The sequence below is a fragment of the Nicotiana attenuata genome, chromosome 10, assembly GCF_001879085.1.
Source record: "Nicotiana attenuata strain UT chromosome 10, NIATTr2, whole genome shotgun sequence".
Taxonomy (NCBI): Eukaryota; Viridiplantae; Streptophyta; class Magnoliopsida; order Solanales; family Solanaceae; genus Nicotiana; species Nicotiana attenuata.
In genome coordinates this window covers 32,534,381-32,547,005 of record NC_031998.1, presented here as the reverse complement: position 1 = coordinate 32,547,005, position 12,625 = coordinate 32,534,381, and positions in this window count along the sequence as shown.

The window sequence follows — 12,625 nt, the reverse complement described above, 5'->3', positions numbered from 1 at the left end:
ATTTGCGGACCGCGAACTAGAGATTCAGAGAAGTAGTTTTGGGCACAAGCATGGGCGCGGACAGCGACAGAAAGACGCGGCTGCTAAATTGCTGGCAGCGTGTGTTAAGGATCACAGACTTTTCAAGTTATGCAAAAATGAAGTGAGCGGTCTGCGTCAAAAATACGCGGCCGCGAATAATCGCCTACACGGACGCGATGAAAAATACGCGGTCCGCAGAACAAGTTACAACCCAGTCTCATATGTAAAGAATGCGGACCACGCTTAGTATTACGCGGCCGCGAAAGTAAAAGTGCGGCCGCGGTCAGAATTACGCGGCCGCAAAACCTTCGCAGGGGCAATTGTCCAGAAATTTCAGCCTAGTGTAAATAGATCTTCTTCACATTTTCAGGTCATGTTATGTTTTTGCTGAGCACGTGAGACGGCTAGGTTTTCCTATTTGGAAAATTTTGTACAAGATTTACCTTATAACTTCGGATTTTCATCTTCTAATTTAGCATTATGGATTTTATCTTCTCTTAATCTTTGATTTCTACTATTTTCTTGAGTAGTTAAACCATAGCTAGGGTTGTGACCCAACAGTAATGTGGGTATTTGATGGGTCTTGAATTTTAGGGCTTGAATGTGTATGGGTTAGTGATTTTTAGCCTAGTTCTTGCTAGAATATTGAATTAGTGGTTGCAAACACTGATTTATGCCTTTATGACTTAGTCTCTACTTGAGAAAGAGGGACTAAGTCTAGGAAAATTAGGCTAACAAGGAATTGGGGTGAACTCAAAAAATTGATAGCCCCAATTAAAGGGTTAAACCTAAAGATAGTAATACCCGACTTGAGCTAAAATCACTTGAATTGCATGAATACCCATTTGGACTTGAGAAAGTCAAATTGGGCAAAATCACTCAAATTACCGAGAGGAATAGAGTGAGTACCCGAGTGTGATAGCTATATTACGACCCCAATTAGTCACATGATTGCCCTACATTCTTGCTACCCGTTAGATATCCACCTAGGCGGAAGTCACTACCCTAGTCCCTTTAAATCTTTGAAAACAACAAACAAAAATATTGTACTTAGTTTCAAATACTGCATGATCTAGGATAGAAGTAGAAGTATAAAACAAACCAACCATTTGTGGAACTGCAATTAAGAGCAAAACCCACATCTCTACTCGGATATAAACCTAACTCCAAATAAATTAACTCCCTGTGGATTCGATCCCGACCTTCGTTGGGTAAAACTGCAACGACCATCGTCGCTACTCAATAGTAGTGCAGGCTTGGAACCGATCACTCATCCCGAACAGTAACTTGCTTGGCATCACCGTGCCACACTGTGTCCCTAAGGACAAGCAAATGAGGGTTATCATATTGCCGCTCCCTGATGCACTCAAACAAGGAAGACCGAGCGACCGTACAAGCTAGAACATGACTAGGCTCATAAACATCCAACCTCACGAACTATTTGGCCAAAGCCTGAACATGTAATACAAGCAGTATCTCCCCGATTGGAATGTATGCAAGGCTGCCCATACTCACTGACTTTCTACTCAAGGCATCGGCCACCACATTCGCCTTCCCGGGAAGATATAAGATGGTGATATCTTAGTCATCCAATAGCTCCAACCACCTCCTTTAACCTCAAATTGAGATCCTTTTGTTTGAACAAATACTGCAAGCTCCGATGATTCGTGAATACCTCACACGACATGCCGTAAAAATAGTGCCTCCAAATCTTCAACGCATGACTTAAGGCCAGTTCCCGCAGATATTTCTTGAGAAGTTCCTTCCTGTTACACTGAGAGAGGACTATCGTAGGCAGTTCGAGCATCTCCAGCAGGGCAGTATGACCGTTACTCAGTACGAGACTCTATTTGTTGATTTGGCCCGTCATGCTCTTCTTATACTTCCCACCGGGAGAGAGAGGGTGAGGAGGTTTATTGAGGGACTTGCTCATCCTATCAGATTGCAGATGGCTAAGGAGACTGGAAGTGAGATTTCTTTCCAGGATGCAGCCAATGTTGCCAGGTGAGTTGAGATGGTTCTAGCTCAGGGGAGTGGTTAGGGATCTGATAAGAGACCTCGTCATTCGGGTGGATTCAGTGGTGCCTAGTCTGTAGGCAGGGGTACTTTTAGTAGAGGCCATCCTCCCAAGACGTTTCATTCAGCACTACAGGCTTCTCACGGTGCTTCAGGTGGTCGTGGCCCTCATATGCATTATTCCGATTAGCTAGCCTATAGTGCACCACAAGCTCCTATTGGTGCACCTCCGCTGCAGAGTTTTCAGGGTGGTCACTCAAGCTGCCGGAGTCATTTTCAGGGTCAGCAGTCTCAGCAGCCAAAGTCTTATTATACTTNAGTTCTATGCAAACGTTGCCCACATAAAAAAGGGCACCACTGTGACAAAGGTCCGGAACTTGAAGATCCGGTTTGATGACCACACCTTGGATGAATATGCTGGTTTTGAGGATGTAAAAGCAGTGCAGTACTTGGAGAAGCTAGCACTTGATGAAGCAGCCCGTGCATGGTTGGCGGAGATATTAGCCCCAGGGACGACACCGGCATGGCTCACAACTGGAGCCCCAATATGCAGAAACACCCTCAGCTTTGAAGCCAATGGGTTGTCCACCTTTGTATGCAGCCGACTAGACCCATGTCAGCACGATATTATCCTCCCACTCACCCGGTGTGTCCTGATAGCCTCCATCATGGCGGGGTATCCTATCAATGTAGGGAACCTCATGTACTATCACATCACAAAGGCAGTAGGAAAGGAAGAAAGATCCTACCCCTACCCCAACTTCCTCACCATGTATTTCGAGGATGAAAGAGATGAGAAGAAGCTCTATGACACAAAGACAAAGCCAAAGAAGCCTTTTTCCTTGTATAGCACCAAGGGACTGGACAACCCTAAAGCAAAGGGTAAAGCCACTATCTCTACTGGCCAGCCAAAAGAGCCAAGGGTAGTGGCTGCCGGGTGAGAGCCTTCCATAGTAGGGGGATCTTCAGCTGCCATACCTCCTCCTTCATCCGGGCCATCCATCACCATGACATTGTCTGTTCCCTCTTCTTCAACTTACCTTCAGACTGCACTGCGGGTTTCACTCATTGTCCAGCATCAACAACTGGATGCAGGCAGCTACATCAAAGCTGTCTATCTTATCCAGTGCAATAGCAGCACAGTCAACCTTAGCACAGCCTCAGGTTCCTTTATTAGTGGAGGATTCATAGAAGGAGCTTCTGGACAACCAGAAGAAGCTCCTGGACAACCAGAAAAAGATCTTAGACACTTTGGATATACATGGGAAGGTCATCAAGGATTTGGGCAAGCGAGTGAAAAAGATGAAGAAGACACAGGCCTCAAAGAAGTCCGTGGAGCTGCTAATAGAGGAGGTAAAGAAGTTTGCATATGCTGGAGACATTCCATTAGACTTGCTCATGGAGGGGCAAGCACAGGCAGCACAGGCAGTAGAGCATGAGGCATCAGTAACTGGCTAGTCTGAGGAGTCGGCTGCCACTACACATAGTGTTGAGAGATGATCCAGATGCTCCGCAACCCCATGGTCCCCCAATCAGATTTGGAGATCCAGTTAGAGGACCCAAAGGAAGCTGCTGATCCCATGCAGTCCGAGGACCCCACTCATGTGCCGGACCCGATGCAGACCACATGGAGTTTTCTTTACTCTCCAACCCTTTCCCTAATCTTATTTTGATATTAGCATTAAGGATAATGCTATCTTTTATTTGGGGGGGGGGGGGTGATCTATTTTGAATTGGTGATAATTGGATAACATTGGTATGTAATAAGTATGAGACTATTTTTCTTTATCCTTACTTCTCTTTATTTTACTTTTGTTATGTATGTATTCGTTACTTTCACTTTTGGTATGTATATATTTTTACCATTTGATGTATATATTCATTTTCATTTATATAAATATTCACTTTACCTCAATTTGGTATATATTCAGTTGATTTCTGTAGTTTACTTCATAGCTTCTTATTTCCATTAGTAGTTTCTTGTTAAGTTGTTAGCTTTTTTACATTTTATGTGGAAAATAAGCCTTTGGTTTTCTTAATGCCACGGTTCTTTACAAAGATGGATGTTGTGTGAACCGGGTGGCTCTTCCCGATGATGGACGACATGACAACCTTCTTAAGGGATTGAGTCCGTTTTCTTTATGTTTTTGTGTAAATAGTAGTAATGAATAAAAGTGTCTCAGGCAAGCTTCACTTGGGCCTAACACATTTACCTTCGACCTTATGGTTAGAAACAAGTTGATTGGCAAAGAATAGTGCTAGTTGTAACCTTTAGACTCTTGTGTTGACTAAGCAATCATCGAGTGGCTTCTTGGGCCATTTGTGATGCTCAATCTTAGCTAGGGTTGTTGTGGGCCCTCGACTCTGTTCTCTTTTACAATCCAATAGCTTGTGGGGTGAGGTATTGAATTGCAATTCCAAGTTCCGTGCCAACAAGTCTAGAACTTGCCCAGAATGTTTGTCTAGGCAAAATTGAAAGTGTAGCTTGACTTGAGAAATGATTATAGGCTCTCCTTGATCAAATGTCAAACTTGAAAGCTTCCGTAGCCTATCAATATGATATCCTTAGTCAACCCCTTTGATCCGAAGCCCTTTTTCTTTCAATAACCACGATACAAGCCTTTATCCGTTCTACAATAACCCTCTCTTAGCACCCGATCTTTCCTTAGCATTCACAATTGGGAAAAGCATAAGTTTGGGGGAGAGACGAGGAATGTGAAAGTGATAAAAGGTACAAAATGAAGAAAAGGGAAGGAAAAAGAAAAGAAAGAAAAGCCAAAAAGAAGTATGTCAAAAAGAAAGTGAATAAGATAGAAAAATGAAGGGATTCAAAAAAAGCAATAATGAAAGGCATGGAATGATTAGTAAAGGAGAAAATGTGAGCCGAAATGAGAAAATGGAGTGCTTAAGGAAAGATGGAACCATCATATGCCAATAAGTCCTACCTTGAACCAAAAGCCTTCATTACATTCCCGGAAAAGCCCTATATGATTTCGAGTTGAGTGAGAATACATTAGTGGTAATTTACACAAGGGGCAAGCTTATGGTACTTAGAGCCGGACTTGTGACATTCCCTTGTGGAGATGAGCGTACGTCTCCGCAATCCTTGTTTTGAGTGCTATAATCTAAAGTAAGATTTGCTTATGGAGAGTAGAGGAGGAAGAGTTTGGGTTCCACAATGACCTACGTAGTAGAGCGAGCTTCCTTGGTGAGTTGAGTCAACTCTTTACGCTCTTGTGTCGCACTAGAACTATGGTACTCAAAAGGTTGTGTGTTGTTGATAATTAATTTGTGCTGAGGGTAATTGTTAGTCCCAATTGATGCATGTTTGATTCGCATTAGGGCAGCTGAAATATCCTTCTGTTTTGTTGAAGTGGGGGTGGAAATTACCTTATTTGCTTGAGGACAAGCAAACATTTAAGTTTGGGGGAGTTGATAAGTGGGGGTTTTAACCATTATTTGCTCTCTTTTTACTTGCGTTTTGGGCCTAAAATACGTGAAGGTATTCCCGAAAACTAATATATTATGCTTGCTTGCAGGGATTGTTCACAATGAGTCAAAGTGGCCATGATCAACTCATAAAGGAGTCAAAACATAAACAAAGACCAAGATTGGGCCAAGAACCGTGGAATGCGGACCGCGACAGAAAAGTGCGGACGCGGAGGTGTCAACGCGGACACAGTCATTAATTCGCGGACCGCGAAATGGAGAATCAGAGAGGTGGTTTTTGGGCACAGACATGGACACGGACCGCGTCAGAAATTGGCGGCCGCGAAAGTACCACAGCAGCCGCGATTGGAATTTCGCGGACCGCAGTTGCTAAGGTTCAGAAGAGCTCAAAAGTTAGGCAAAAATGTTAAAAGCGGTCCGCATCAAAATTATGCGGCCGCGATAGGCTCTCACACGGACGCGATGATAATTATGCGAACCGCGAAACAAGGTTCAACCCGGTCCCAGATGTGAAGAAACGCGGACCGCGATCAAAATCACGCGGCCGCGAAAGCAAGAGTGCGGCCACGGTCAGAATTACGCGGCCGCGAAACCTCCGCAGGGGTATTTTTGTCCTGAAATTTCAGTTTAGTATAAATAGATCTTTTTCATATTTTTAGGTTAAGTTTAATTTCTGCTGAGCACGTGAGACAGCCAGATTTACCGTTTTGGGAAATTTTGTATTAGATTCAACTTTTAACATTAGCTTTTTATATTTTAATCTAGTATTATGGATTTTAGCTTTATTTCACCTTTCATTTCTGCTATTTCCATGAGTAGCTAAACCCATAGCTACGGTTGTGACCCAACCCTAGTGTGGGTATTGTTGATACCCAATTTTTCCCTGTCTATTTTTATATGCAAAATATCTTTAAAAATAGCATATATATGTATATATAAGTATGTCCAAACATTTTACTATTTTTTCCATAATTTTTAAGGTTTTCAAACTGATTTATTTCCCTTTTTTATCCATGAAAACCCAATGATTATTTCCAAAATTATTATTTTTGGTAATTCATTTATTGGAATTTTATATTTAGGCTAAGATATAGCTAAGATAATTTTGCATATTCTTACAAATTTATTTAGTAATTTTAAGCTAAATTGCATATAATTGCAATATTAGCCATTTTAAGATTCAATTATGTTTTATATTCCTAAAATTAAGTCCTGTATTTTTAAATTGTTAATTATATATTATAAATCATTTTAGTGCCTTCAATTAGTTTTTAGAAATTTATTTACTATTTTTTATAAATTAAATGGGGAAAAAGGGCTATTTAACGTATAGCCAAATTTGGATTTCAAATTTAGCCTAAATCTAACCCCCAATTCCTAGCCCATTTCTGATTAAACCCAATACCCAACCCCAATTAACCAGCCCAAAGACCCAAGCCCAAACCCTAAATCTACCCGACCCAACCCGGATTAAATCCTGGTCGTTGATCAATTTTGATCAACGGCCCAGATTCATTCTTACCTAACTAAGCCAAACGACCCCCCCCCAAACCCCTCATTTGCCTCACTCGTCTCTATCTTTCTAACCTCTAGTTCTCTCTAGAAACTTCCCCCCTTTCCCCTTCAGCTCCGATGAGTTTCATTTACCTTCTTCGGCCACCTCCTGGCCTGAATCTATGGTGGTTTCACCACCCACCATCCTCCTATGGCTCCTCACGCTTGGTTGCTGAATTTTCATGACTTGACCACGAAGAGTTGGGTCCAGACTTTTGTTGATTCAAGTTCCACGGCCATCTCCGGCCGTGCTCCGGCAAACCGTATCTGTTCGAGCTTGGCCTCAACTCCTCCTGTTTAGATCCAAGCCTTTCTCACCATTTGGGTTCCTCTGAAAACCCTAGCTTTGAGGTTTTTCCGATCTCTTTAGATCTGTTCCAGATCTATGCTTTCCCTAAGCTTTTTAACGATTTTCTGATATTTTTTTCAAAAGTTATACTTTCAAAACCTTTGTTCTCCGATTTAGGGTTTTGAGTTATGCTTCTCTGATTTTCTTGTGTGTTTCTCTGATTTTCTTCTTCTCTTGTGTGTTTTTCTACTATGTTCTTGTCAAATCTCTTCTACCATGTTTTTTTTTAATTATATTTCTCCTACTGTGTTCTTGTTGAAACTCTTCTACCATGTTTTTCTATTATATTTCTCCTACTGTGCTCTTGTTACAATTTCTCCTACCATGTTCTTATTTGTTTCTTCTACCAGTTCTTCTACTATGGGTCGCATGTTACTCTTTTACTTTGTTTTTCATGAGTTTCAGTTATTGAAAAAAGCATGTCGAAGGTCCCAGTTCCTTTATGAGACCTTTGGACTTGTTTCGACTAGTCTCTTTTGCTTTCTTGATTACTTTCCCTCTCATCTCGGCACTCGATTGATGGTAAAACCCTGAAATTTAGGGGTTCATCCGAGTTTGAGAACATTGGCTATGTGATACGTTTGTTCTTCATCTTTAAAGCTGTCTGATTTCAGAAACCCTAACTATTTCGAGGTTCTGAACTTGTTTCTCAACTGAGTCTCGAGATTCTTTGTCTCAACCTCTGTCTCTTTAAGCAATTCTGATTTTTCCCTAAAACTTTTCACTGGATCTTTTGTATGCTACTAGATGCTACTTCTCTTCTACATTGCTAACCTATGTGACTATCACGCTCCTATAGTCTATTATCTACTGATTTTTGCAATAACACAACATCTTCTTTCATGCTTGACATGTCTATATGCTCTTTATATGCAATGAATTTCCCTCTAAAATGGTTTTCAAATTTGTGATTAGTTCAGACTTCCTTTTGGGTATGTCTGATTGATTTTTCTTTCCTTGTTTGTTGATTCTCTCTGTGACTCGACCTAAGTTAAAACCCTTCTCAGCTTTTGTGACTTGGTTCATTCATGGGTCAGTAATTACAAGATCATTGATTTTTTGATTTACTGGTTATTAATTGATTTTCTTACCTTATTTGTAAAATCGTGTACTTCAAAAACCCTGTCCTTAAATAACCTTTTATGTATTTGCCCTTAATTACATGCTTTGCACAAAGGCTTATTCAATTTCTTTCCTTAAATTGTTTTACCCGTTTGAATCTGAATCCCTTAATTAAAGGGAAGTCTTGTGTAGTTGATGCTTAATTGACAATCAGTTCTTTTTAACTATTTTCTTACCTTATTTCTGCCTGGTTTTCAACACTATAAATGCACGACTCTTTAACACACAGCACACATGATTTACAATCCTTCACTTCACAATTCACAACCTCTTCTGAACTCATATTTACTCATAATAGTATTTTTCTCTTTGCCTGCACTATGGCCTATTCACAAGACCTACTGCTTTTCTCTATTTGTTTCTTTGAAACTGGTATGTCCTAATTTAAGCTTCAGCATCATCACAACGTGTTTATTTACAGCTCTTGTATCCATATCTACTTTACTGCTGCTGCAGAGTTATATATTTAAACTAGCATGTTGATTCCTTTCTGTTTGTTTGTAATGAATCCCTACCACTATTACCCCTATGTGTTTTGAGTTATGACTTGAGGCATGGCAATGTAAGTTGTTGTCCATGAATTAAGTTTGATCCATGGGGATCTTAACCTCTAAACAATATGTGTTAACAGGCCCAAGGGTGTGCCAGCATCTCCCATTGTTGGGTATGCCCACCGGCCTGCTTTTGCCTCTTGCAACTCCCCATTCCCTATACCCTTATGTGTACTGATTTAAGTTGTTTCCCTTTTCCCTGTCCCCTTTCAAAATTCCACTTCTGCACTTGCACTCTCTCTTAGTCCCTAAGTTCTGCCCCCCTCTTGTGAGCCTTGCCTTGGGACCTTGAGTTCCCTTTGAACTTGGACACCTGAGGGCTGACCCTTCCACACTGCACTATGTCTTAATCTGGTGATGCATTTGGGTGTGAGCATTGCCCGGAGTCCTTTTCGAGACTCTTAGGGAACTTTGACACACCCCAAATAGGAGAAAGGCTTTGAAATGCAATCTCTTGGAGTTGGTTTACTTCAACTTCAGACAGGAAGCCTGAATCAGGCTCTCCTTGGTTGTACCCTTTTTTTTAATTGCTGATGTATTTTCTTTTATCTTCATTCTGGGCTGTAATAATTTTGTAATAAACTCTTGGGGATGGCTAGTGAAAAAGGGAGGGGATAGCTATGTATGCGAAGGGTAGATAACATGTCTATAGGAGTTTTCTGAATTTTTGCATTCTCTCATATATAGATAACATGTCTTTAGGAATCCTGCATTTTCTCATATATAGATACCATGTCTATAGGAGTTTCTGAATTTCTGCATTCTCTCATATATAGATAACATATCTTTAGGAATCCTGCATTCTCTCATATATAGATACCATGTCTATAGGGATCCTGCATTCTCTCATATAGACGCCATGTCTACAATTATTCGAAATCAGAATTCTGCATATGCATATAGAAAATATGCCTGTAGGTCTTTCTGAATCTTGCATATCCACTTTCATTAGGAAAACATGTTTATAGGCCCTAAATAATCAATTGCAATTAGATATCATGTTCATATAAAATACAACACCTAGATATCATGTTTGTAGGATTTCTGCGTTTCTCTATGTCTGTAAAAGTGTTCTAAAGTCAACAAACGCATAGAAAGCATGCCTATAGGAGCTTTAACCAAATCTGAATCGCCTCACTCGCTTATAAGTCTAAAACCAGTAATAATGCCTTACCAGTTGCAGAACTTATGATCTTTTGCTAAAACTCGCCTTTCTTTAATAACTGACAACTTTTTCTTAAATCAGTATGTATTCAGTTTAATTCATTGTTTCTGAAATCGTAGATATCATGCCTATAGGACCCTCGTCCAACACTAAGGCAAGCCTTAGGGTAAAATTATAAACTGAATCAGATTATTTTTTAGCTACAACCAACAGGTAGGCCTGCTTCGGGCTTCTTATCTGAACTATGTAATAAATCAGTCTGCCTCAACCTTTTAAGTTTTAATTAAACCTTAAACAGTATGTGTAAGTCATGCTAACTACTTGCTTTTCTCTGTTTAAAGGAGGTGTATTTGAGCCTTTGTTTGTTTATGTGCTTTTCCCCAAATTTGCTATATGTGTTTTTTGCATGTCGCCTTAGTATTTTACCTTTTTAAACCATAAATAAGCCAATATCTCCTCCCTTTAGGATTAGTAGTCCCAAGTACCTCCGGGGCTGATAGGATTGGGGTGGGTAATAGCATGCAATAGGTAAAGGAGACCATTCCGCGCTTTAATACCTTAACAGGGTAGGAAAGGGTAGATATGGATATGATGACCACGCGAGACCATCACGTGTAGCCCCACATTGAGGAGTGATTACCGGATGTTGTGTGGGGTGATCCATATTATTAATAAACCAAGGACCCCCTTTCCCTTTGTTCTTTGTTTCTTTTAAATCTTTTAAAAGATTTCTTCTAAGAAAATCAACTCTCTTTAGCTCTTTCCGACTTTATTTATTTGTGAACATTACATGAAAATCCCCTCCTATTTGAAAATCTTACTTGCCTATGTATTATTTGTATTTAAGTCACAACAATAGTTTGGTCGGGGCCACACTAGCGGATCCTGAGGGGTTCCTAACACCTTACCCTTGGGATAATTTCAAGCCCTTACCCAATCTCTGGTTACTTTACTCAAACCCTTCTTAGTGTCCTAATGCACTAAAATCATTAGGTGGCGACTCTTCAATCCAAAACCCAATTCCCAAAAGGGAACGAGTTGTCTTCCCAAATGTCATAAACCCGATTTCGCGAGAAAAAGGAGGCGCGACAGCATGGCGCCTCTGCTGGGGATATTCTTTTATGCTTTTACCATTTCAAGCTATTACTGTGACTTTACATTTCTTATATACCTTTATTTGTTTAATCCCTTTAAGCATTTAATTCTTTCTTCTATTACAAAACTAACTTGTCTTTTGTTTCTTTCTCTTATTTCCTTTACTGCATTCCTTTATTACTGTTTTAAATTATTGTAATTATTATTTTATGAACGTGCAAATACGTGACAACTTGTTTAAATTATTGCATAAACATGTTTTCAACATCATATTCCACTCGTGCCAAACAAAATACCATAGCAACGCTTATAATGAGTGGTTGCGCCCTTCCGATATTATCACCCCCTAAATTCGGCAACGGCATATTTGCGGTAAAACCAGTCGATCAACGGTGTAGTCGACGGTTCCGCGCCTTTCCCTCTTTAGTTGTCCGCTCAAGGGTACTAGTCCAATACCCCATAGAAACCTTACTCTGTTTAATTGCGCATGCATCATGGTCAAACCTAGCCAAGTCAGTTATGTTATCAGCATAATGACTCTTTATGATAGCCCTATCCAAAGTCCACTGGGTTTTTCCAAAACCCAAACAGAAACTACCACGTTTTGTGCATTTATTTGGAGAACTAAAATCCTTTTATGCCAACTGTTGATATTAAATAGTCGAGTCTGGTGGGGATAAGGGCCTAACCTTTTTCTCTTGTAGAAATATGAGGTACGAAGTCCCTAGATTCGGCATGGTCACCAACATCCACCCCAAATTGCTAAGCCGGTGGAAGGATCTTTATTCTAACGATCAGACTGTTGTTCGGAAATACCTGGGAAACCTACCTTCTCTCTTGGAAATTCAACCCAACAACAAAATCATAGAAGCTGCTACCCCATTCTGGGATTGTGATAGGCTGTGTTCTGCTTCAGAGACATCGAGATGACACCCCTGCTCGAGGAAATAGGAGGACTGGCTGGTATACCGTAGGAAACTCCGGGTTTGTTAATGCCGGAAAACCGCAAGGGTAGAGGTTTTCTCAAAATGATGGGTCTAAAGAAGAATCCAGACTTCACATGTTTGAAAGAGTCGTACATTCCCTTTGACTACTTGTACAAGAGCTACGTCCATAACAAATCTTACCGTACTTATCCTAACGAGTTCGCCCTTACATCATTGGGGCATATTCACTGAAGGGTCTTTGTCTTCATGTTCTGTTTCTTAGGGATGATAGTGTTTCCAATGAAGAAAAAAAGAATCCATACCAGGCTAGCTATGGTCACCAAAACTCTAATGGAAGGAATTGACGGACAACCAT